The sequence below is a fragment of the Phascolarctos cinereus genome, unplaced genomic scaffold (genome assembly GCF_003287225.1).
Source record: "Phascolarctos cinereus isolate Bilbo 61053 unplaced genomic scaffold, phaCin_HiC Scaffold_726;HRSCAF=1367, whole genome shotgun sequence".
Taxonomy (NCBI): Eukaryota; Metazoa; Chordata; class Mammalia; order Diprotodontia; family Phascolarctidae; genus Phascolarctos; species Phascolarctos cinereus.
Window position 1 is genome coordinate 270536448 of NW_027556098.1, and position 10432 is coordinate 270546879.

Genomic DNA, 10432 nt, shown 5'->3' on the forward strand with positions numbered 1-10432 from the left:
TACCACTGGCTCCATTGAGGAATATTGGAAAAATCCTTGAAAGAGGCTGTTTCTAGAAGATGCCTGGTTTTGCCATCTGCCCCACTGACAGCCATACTCTACAAAATGAATATCCAGAGACCATGACCTAGAGGAACTAAGTCGCTCAGTTTTCGACCTCCCTCCCTGGTGCCATGCTGTCCTGAATGGTGAGAGCCCACAACATATATGTGACCATGCTTTCCTGTGATCTGTCTTCTTCTTGCTAAGCATGTTCTCACCCCACCCTGGCCTTCTCTCCACACATACACACACATACACTGATTTTTGCCTTGCCCTGGGAGAAATATCAGATCAATACTACTATTTCCAAGACAGCTGGCTCCACTATCTCTCTAGCAGAACCTTTATAGTCCTTTGGACTAGATGTTTAGTTTTATAGGCAGAGGAGGCCCAGGAAGTCTGAATGAATCTCAGTGCCCAACTCAAGAACTAACTTGCTGTGTAACCCCAGGCAAGGGACTTAATGTCTCTGAGCCCCCTCTACTTAATGGGAAAAAATAATCTGTCTTGGGAAAGCATTTTGACATGCTTGGGTAGAAGACATAGTAAGAGCACAAAGCAGCAGTATCATTGAGAATGGATTCCCAAATCCCCAAGTCTTTAGAGAGTCAGTCGCCCCTCACTAATGGGCTGTAGACTCAGCAGATGGTGGCTTCCTGTTTCCAAAGAAACAAAGCACCTCCTGGCATATCAGGAGGAGTGCCTTAAGTCTCCTGTTTACACGCTTTGCTAACTTGAAGCCAGACTCCCTCTGTGAGATGAGTTTTGAGCTTAATTTTAAAGCCTCTTGCTCTCTGGTACATGATTTTACAATTCATTTCAGTGAGACATTTACCATCTCACTCATCCTTGGGGAATCATGCTCACCTCCAAACTGGCTAGGCTTGGGTGCTTGCTTCAGGAAGCTGCTGAGTCACCACAGCAGAGGCCCGTTACCTGCCAAACAGAGCTTTTTTAAAATCCAGGTGGATCCACCTTTCCGGTGTAGTGAACCTACAGGATTAATCTGAGGGTTCTACCCCTTTCTTCTCTTCCTCTCTAATGGGGGGAGGATGGAGCATTCCCTGGGCTAGGAGAAAACACAGAGCAAGGACGGGTCAGTTTAGAGTCCACCTCTCACTTTCCCCATCTTCACCTCCACTAAGGTAAGACTACCTTCTCAAGAACAGGCTGAGCAAATGCCCATGATATCAAGCCATTTGCCAGAGTTTACAGTGGTTGAATCTCTTTTGCTTCTGTCTCCTTTTTCTATTCTTACCTCTCAACAAAGGACAGGTATCAGACAAATCACAAACTTATTGAGGCAGCTAGGTGGTATAGTGAATAGAGCACTGAGCTTAGAATCAGGAAGGCTCCTCTTCCTGGGTTCAAATCCAGCCTCAACACTTACTGGCTGTGTGACCCTGGGCAAGTGACTTAACACTATTTGCCTCAATTCCTCATCTGTAAAATGAGCTGGAGAAGGAAATGGCAAACTACTCTAGTATCTTTGCCAAGAAAACACCAATGGGGTCATAAAGACTCGGAAACAACTGAAATGACTCAACAGTAACAAGAGCGCTCAAAACAGCCTAATGCCAGCAGTGGGGACCCAGCGGCCTTGAGGCCACATGAGGCCTACTAGGTCCTTGGGTGTGGCCTTTTGACTGAAACCAAGTTTTACAGAATAAATCCTTTTATTAGGGGATTTGTTCCGTGAAGTTTGGATTCCATCAAAATGCCACACTTGAGAACCTAGAGGCCCACATGTGGCCTTGAGGCCACAGGTTCCCCCATCCTGAATCAGTACCTTAACAAGTTATCACCTCCACAAACTCCCTGAGAAATGGTTGGCCAGACATGGCCTAGAACCTTGAGATCAGAGATTTAGAACTGAAAGGGTCCCTAAAGGTTATTGAGTCTAACCCATACATTTTACAGAAGAGGAAACTGAGGTACAGAAAATTTAAGTGCCTTGTCCAAGATTATACACATGGCAAGTGACAGAGGTTCAGGTTCCCTGACTCTAAAACCAGTGCTCTTTTCACTACAATATGTCACCTCCCTTTAGTGAAGAGAAGCAAACCACTTCCCAAGTGTTCTTGGTAAAGAAGGAAAAAATCCTATGTAGTACCATGCTCTGGACCCACTGTCTCAGCTTACACTCTCATCAACTCTTCTCTCTCACTACTGTCTGCCAATGACTAGCACCCCAGTTCCATTTCACCACTTAAAGCCAATTCACTTTTATAGAGAGATATTTACTTAGAACATACCGTACAAATAAAAGTCTAAACATTATCCCCCCAACACCTTGGGGGTAGTCTCTCCTATTCCACCTAAATCTCTAGGAAAGTAGGCTCACTATTAGGACAGTTTCTACATAGCATTGGCCTCACTAAGTTCATATCCAGATGCAGCATTAACATTGGCTGAATCCTTGTCTCAGCTATTGCTAGGCTAGATCCTGAAAACTACTACTGAAGGTCACTTCTTGCTTCTTGGGGTGTCAGGGATGTTCTGGCTACCAAAAACAAAACAAAACAAAACAAAACAAAACAAAACAAAAAACTCTGGAATGGACTCCAAATCCCAGAATCCTGATCTTTGGGGCCTCCTGATTAATGTTCTCCTAAAACAGAAGAACAAGCCAAACACTGATTCAGATCAAGATCCATTTTCATGGAGCAACAAGTTGGCTTCAGTGAGGAGAGACTCAACCTTTTCCCTCACAACCTTGTCTGTCATTGAACACCCTGTCCCTCAGGAAAAAAAAAAAAAACACAAAGTCATATTAGGAACAATGTTGCTGAATAGGAAAATGGCTTCAGTGGGGAGGGACCAAAGCCTTTCTCCTAGCAGCAGCACTGTCTCTCATTGAGCACATTGTCTCTCAGTAGAGAAGTCATGTTAAGAGCAGAGCAGCAGCAGAAGAAAATGGCTGAGCCTTTCTGAATGTGTCTGCAACCAATCAAAGAGATTCCTATTCACTATGTGATGAGTTAACCAGACCCAGTTATAAAATGTCTAAATCTGCTCTAATATCTATCTAAAGTACCTCAGTGTCTTCACAACTGTCCTAGAAGTACGCTCGTCAGCTCACAAATTCCACATGAAGAATTTGCATCAGTCAAACATGCTGATGTATTCTCAGTGTGCCAGTCTTCATTATACTCTACTCTCCCAGGCTTTTAACTAATTTCCTGTCCTTGGCAAATCATTTAACCTTTCGATGCCCCAGGAAACTGTCCAAGATTATACTGGAGAACAGGTGCCTATTTACCCTAGACTTCCTACACTGATTAAAAAAAAAAAGACTGTGATATTGGGGGGAATGGCAAATAAACTACCTTCTACAAATGGCTTCTGAGTACATCTAGTATTCCCTTGGCAAAAGTTAAGTTGAGAACTCAGATCCTATGGGGGATACTGCTACAACTGAGAGTGAAGATTGCAGATCTTTCGCTGTCCTGTAGTTCAAATACTGGAAGTTTTTATGTCATATCATTAAAACTCCAATTTCATTCAGGTAACACCCCTAAAATTATAATGTATGCTTTTCTTCTTTGGGTCAGATGAAGTTTGGATGATTAGTTAATCAGTCCACAAGCATTTATTAAGCATCCACTATGTGTCAGAGCTTTTGGAATATAAAACAAAAAGTGAAGCAGCCCCTGTCTTCAAGGAGTTTACATTTTGTCAAAATAGTTGACATGTACACATACAAGTTTGTGTTGAATAAATGTATGCAGAATAAATGCAAAATAAATATGTAAGGTACTTAGATATAAGGTAGTTAAAGGGAGGGAAGGCGCTAGAATTTGTGACTAGGAAAGTCTTGATTGGAAAGTGGTGCTTGAACTCCATCATGAAGGAAGAGAGGGATTGGATTTGAATCAGAGATTAGCTAAGAAGAAAACTACTTGCAGCTTAAAAATAAATAAAGGGTTTAAAAAAAGACTATCTGTAGCACCAGCAAAACACCCTAACATGTGTAATTTTTAATGGCTCACAGAAAGGAGGCCCCTCACAATTTAAAAATCTCCCAGCAACATAAAACCGGTAAGGTCCAATTAACCTAAAGTACCCTGACAGATGCCCTAATTTGGCCAAAATTAAAGATTTATAACTGGAAGGGACCCTAGAGGTCATCTAGCCGGAGGATCATACATTTGGAAAAAACCTCAGAGACTATTTAGTTCAACCACCTTATTTTACAGATAAGGAAACTGAGGCCCAGAACAAAGGAGTGACTTCAGGTCATACAGGCAGTAGGCATGCCATTGTTTCCAATATCAGCTTCAAATTAAGATCTTCTGACTTCAAATCCAGCTGCCTCTCCACAGGACATAGACAAAGTATACAAGTGGAGAGATAGTACAGTTATAAAGAGCTTTGAATTGCTTTGTGAACCACCACAAACAGCCTTAGGTGGGAATAAGGTAGTTTACTATGTCATCATACTCTGCTTTACATGACTTTTAAATTATTCCTACTCAATCTTATCCCCCCCCTCCATGATCTTGCCTCTTGGTCCTCCCTTCCATTCCTCATTGGGAGGAATCCATAGCCAAGCTAGTAGGATTGCTTTTACTCGGGTATTTAGGGGATCCAAAGAGACCAGCTGATGTTTCCCAAACTGGTATGAGTGCTTGATCATCACAATCTGCTGAGTCATCTCTTCTTCAGAAGGCTGAATTTGGTTATATAAGTCATTGGAAGGAGTGATAATGTGTATGTCATAATGTGATCTTAAGTTAATTACATGGCAACTTGATTTATCACTTCTCCTCGGCAGGAGTTATGCTGTGGTTTATAATCTTTTCCAAAATGTGGGATGCTTTTTCCATTCAGATCATCAAATAAACTTGATGCCTCAGAAACCAATTTAAGGGGTCTTAGAAGGTTGGGAATTTGGCCCCAGAATCCAAATCATTCAACAAAATTTAATTTGGAGATTACCCTAAACCCATCATTATGCTAAATGCTGTGGAGAATTCAAAACAGGTAGATTAACTCACACTCACATAGCGTTTCAAGTTTTCTACAATACTTTCCTCACAACAACCTTGTGCTATAGGTGGCACATTTTACAGATAAAGAGATTGAGGCTCAGAGACATAATTGTCTTGTCCTTAAGAAGGTAGGATTCCAGAGACAAGATTCAAAGTCAGGTCTGCCCAATCCAAGTCAATCAATCAGTCAAAAAACATTTATTAAGTTCCTACTAAGTCACAGGCACTGTGCTAGGCAGTATGGATATTAAAACAAAAAACAAAACTGTTTCTGTCCTCAAAGGGTTTAAATTCTATCAGGGCAGACAATGTGTATTTGTGTGTGTGTACACAAAATTTTTTGGGGTGGGGGCATTAGTACCTGGGGAGATCAGGAAGGACCTCACATAGATGGTATCACTTGAGCCAATCTTTGAAGAAAACTAAGAATTATAAAAAAGGAGAGAGTACATTCTAGTCGTAGGAGAAAGCTGGGGCAAAAGTATGCAGATTGGAGATGGGCTGATAGGATAGCAGAGGAGAGGAGTCAGTTTTTCTCTTCTCTCCTTAAGTCCAAGGCCGAGCTTTCAGATCAGGTCGCAGAAATCCCCTCAGCTGCTGCTGGTACATGTTTTTCTAGGACTTGGTGGCTGAAGAACCAAAGGAAACATTTCCCCATGCCCCATGCTCTTAGAAATATCTCATCAGTTTCAAGCAGCAGATAAAACTCAGCATATGAGCAACGGCAAGAAATATGGGATTGCAAAGAGAAATGATGTATAAGATTGCAAGAGCAGGTTGGGGCCAGGTTGTAAAGGGCTTTAAACACAGGAGTTTGTATTTGACCCTAGAAATATCAGGGATCTATTGGAGTTGATGGGGTAGGGAGTGTGATGTGGCCAGACCTGTACTTTAGGAAAATCTCTTTGGCTGCTTTATGGAGGATGGACTGGAGAGGAGAGAAACTTGAGGCAGGGAGACCATTAGGCTATTGCAGTAGTTCGGACAAGAGGATGATGTCAAGGTCCTCTTCAAGAATGAAGGACAGACAATGATAGCAAGTCCAGGCAAGAGGATATAATGAGGACCTGAATTAAAGCAGTGACTGTGTTAAATAAAGATATAGAGGTAGATATTGTTGAGGTGGCATTGACAGGACTTGTCAACATCCTCTCTATTGGATATAGAGGTTGAGACAGTATGAAGATAACCCTGAGGTTGTGCAACTGAGTGACTGAAAGCATATTGGTCCCCTCAACAGAAGCAGTGAAGTTAGAAGAAGCATAGGTGTGGAGGAATTCTACCTCCTGAATCCCTCAGATCAGGAAAAATCCCAATCCTTTTTTCCTTACTGCAATAGCTAGGCTGTCAAGGTGTTTATAGTCTGACTGGGTAGACAAGACAATGGATTGGTGAAATTAGGAACAAATGTCTAACCATGTAGTATAAACTGTATACAGAAGTCATGGGAAAACAAAATGTGGGACTAGTCCACAAAGGATGGGGTTGAAGAAGGAATGGTTTCTTCCAGAATAAGCCACATTACCCTAACACTGATAAGAAAGAGGAACAACATAATGTACAAAGAGGCAGCATTGTGCTCTCTGCCGTATGAAAGACTTTTCGTCTTCTTGGGGACAGAACTGAGATGAAACTACCTCTGTCCTTTTCTCCCCATCCACCTCAACCTCAACAGAAGTTGATAGACAACTCCCCACTCAAATCTGTGTTATTGCTGTATAGTAGTGTATGGCAAAAGTGGAGAGAGAAGATCGACCCCTACAGATTTAATATACCTCTTCCATTTTCCCCATCTTCTGCTGCTTCAATTTATTATCCCATACCCCTACCTTAATTTGCTTTAGGCAAAATTAAGATATAAGCAGAAGTAGAGACTTTTCCAAATTGTGTTATCTGCTACTGGAGATCTTTCTCTATTGCCTTCTTCTAAAACTAACTTCCTTTTCTCTCAGAAATGGGGGGAAATGGTTTTATGATCATTAGGGGTAGGCGAGAATCTAGGTATAGCAGTCATTCTGGCAAGGCTTGAACTGGCTGCTCAGAGCTGGCTCTAGGGGCTCAGAGACTTTTTTTAAATTTTACTTGTAATCTGTATTTTTGTGATTTCCAGCCTTTCAGAGAAAAGAAGGCATGTGGAATTGGCACCTTTGCCCTCAACTAAAACCCTCCAGAACTAATCTCATTACCTCCAAGAAGACAGGTAACTTTGAACCACTTGCATTAAGTTTTGTTTCACTTACCTATTTCAGATTCTATGTCTTCCTAACAGCTCTGGGGGCTGGCTGCCCTTGGGACACATGGCTTCCTTTTCCCAGCGTAAGCTTCTATCCTGAGAAGTATAATTCTTTCTAAGGAGAGGTCATCTCCTAATGTGTGAGTTCCCACTGATGAATTACGTGGTTCTCATCTCCTATTGCAGACATATAGCTCCATTCTTTCGGAAATGTTCTCTGGCAGCACACTTTTCTCCATTTAGTGCAAAACTGGCCTACTTCACCATCCAAATCTTCCCCCTACTCTGTTCTTATTCTATTTACCCACATCCCCCAACTCTTGTTGAGAAATTAACAGAGGCATCACCTCTCCATTGTTCATTATTACTAATCAAAGGTATCATCATCTCTTTATTATTCAGCTGTGGATTTGGTAGTGGGTGAATCACCCACTTCCTATTGTGTCATCTCTGCTACAAAAGATGTCGATTCACTTATTGGGGCCACAGGATTTAGCCTATAGCATATTGATTTCAAAATTCCTGACTCCTTTTCTCCTGAATAATTTCCTCATCTCTGGGTTTTGTTTTGTTTTGTTTTGCAGGATTATCTCAAATGCCTCTCTTGTTAAAAATTGATCTCTTTTTCATTGATGGCTATACTCAGGTTTTCAGAATATGCATTTCAGCTTGATCTCCTTTCCTTTTTAGACTATATTATTCCATTCTTTTCTCTGATTTCTTATTATTACAGAATAATTCTAAGTTATTTAAATCACCTTTCCTTCATATTTCAAGTTCCTTTCCCTGTTTGTTTCGAATTCAGTTATTTTAAAAATAAATTTATTATTTATTTTAACATTTTTTTTTCAATTTTTGAGCCCCACCACTCCATCACCCAATGAGAAGACAAGCAATATGATGTCAATTATACATGTGAAATCATGCAAAATATATTTCCATATTGGCCATGTTACCAAAAACAATAAGAAAAATTAGATAGATGATAGATAGATAGATAGATAGATAGATAGATAGATAGATAGATAGATAGATAGGTACTTCAATCTGTACTCAGAGTTCATCAGTTTTCTTTCTGAAGGTGATAGCATTTTTTTGTCATGAATATTACAGCATTGTCTTGGATGATTATATCAATCAGAGTAGCTAAATCTGTCACAGTTGGTCATTGTTACAATAGTGCTGGTATTATGTACAATGCTTTTCTGGTTCTGCTCACTTCACTTTGCATCAGTCCATATATCTTCCCAGCTTTTTCTGAAACCATCCTGCTTGTCACTTCTCACAGCACAATAGTGTTCCATCACAATCATATACCACAGGTAATGTGGTGCTGCCAGGGGCCTGACCCCATCCCTCCTTCCTTTTCCTCCTCCTCTGAGAGCCCCTGCCAGATGTCCCCACTTTCCCTAATGCTCCCACACTCTCCCAAGATCTTACCAGTCTCATAGTATCCCAAAGCAGTGGGATGGCAAAGTGAGAGGCAAAGGAGAGCTCAGAGGCAGAAGTGGAGGCAGTGGTGGGCTCAGAATGGAAAGGAACCAGGGATAGACATAAGCCACTTAGAAAGACTATCTGGACTGAGAAGTAACCAGTGGAGGAGGCAGGGTATGGGAAATAAACACTTTAAAATATATCTATCTATCTATCTATCTATCTATCTATCTATCTAGAGATAGATATAGATATAGATATAGATATAGATATAGATATAGATATAGATATAGATATAGATATAGATATAGATATAGATATAGATATAGATATAGATATAGATATAGATATAGATATAGATATAGATATAGATATAGATACAGATATAGATATAGATATATAGATATATATAATGTTACATGTTCCACCAGGCTTCCTGAAACTTAAATGAAGAAAAAAATGTTTATTTCTCTGTATAATAATCACACCTTTCAGCCCCAGTCACATCGTGGGCACCCACCTTTAGATCCCAGCTGCATGGTACACTTAATTCTACTTGTGAAAACATTCCTAAACGCCCTGATGATAGCCAGGAGAAGAAGGAACACTTAGCAAATTTTTCTGGAATGTTTTTGCATGTCCGCAGTGCTCATCGATCTCTTGCTTTTGGTGGGCCTATCTTTTATAGCCTATTTCCAGGACTTTGCACTTTGGGGCGTTAGATTTACAAAATACTATATCTATCTGCTACCTCAAATTATGTCCTTTGCCTCAGGCTTCCTGCATTGTCCAGTTTTCCTTCTAGCAGTTCTGGATCGCTACCTGAACATCTCTCAGACATCAAAGGTCTCACACTTCTGTCAAAATGTCTTTTATTTATTTTCAGTCATTTTTACTTGTATTCTAGCTTTTGTGTATGTTTTGGGAGACCCTGTTATTTATGTAAGCGTAAGCACACACGGTCTTTCTTCCTATCGGTACCCTTTCTACATTAGCATTCAGAGCTACTGGCTGTCAACATTCATGGTATGTGTCCTGCTGGTTGTTTTTTACAACTTGTTGGTCTGAAGTCTTGACTCTGATTCAGTCCATTCACATCACTTCCTATGTGAAGGTGATAGCCCTATATTTTCCCCTTGCACCAGACTGGTGCACAGCATCATCTGTAAAAAGCAGTTCTTGACCAAGCTTCTGATTTGTTTTCCTGGAACCTGGCTGCTAATTGTTTCTTTTCAGATAATCATTCTGTTTCTGGACATAATCTGGCCTACGTGGAGGTGAATGTCCCTGGTTGTATTTTGTTAACAGCTTTGTCATTGCTGCAGTTTGCTGGTTTAGGAATCATGAGCTTAAGGTAACAGAAACAACTCTACACATGGACTAATTTGTCAGTTGGAAATCCTGCTTTATTCCATTTACAATTCCTCATACTGGGCAAACTGCAAAAGCTGCAGCAGTAATAGTCTGTTAATTTGTTGCTGTGTTGAGTTGAATTATGTTGCTGTGTTGAGTTAAATTAATTTGTTGCTGTGTTGAACTGAATTAAAGTCCAGAGCTCCTTTCATTGTGTGATCATCTTTGAAAATGAAGTAGACAAGGAAATCTGAGGATGGTCATCAAATGATGTTACATACAGGTACTGGTCACATTGATGTTTGGAGCCACAAGCTTAAATGCATGTATAGGATTTGGATCCTGAAAGTGTAAAGAGATCCTCCTGTCAATATTT

At 40.5% G+C, this 10432-nt stretch overlaps 1 pseudogene; it reads left to right on the top strand.

Moving 5' to 3' along the window:
- The first annotated feature begins 9162 nt into the window (after positions 1-9162).
- Positions 9163-10174, top strand: LOC144454455 (putative G-protein coupled receptor 160; annotated as a pseudogene).
- The last annotated feature ends 258 nt before the right edge of the window (positions 10175-10432 follow it).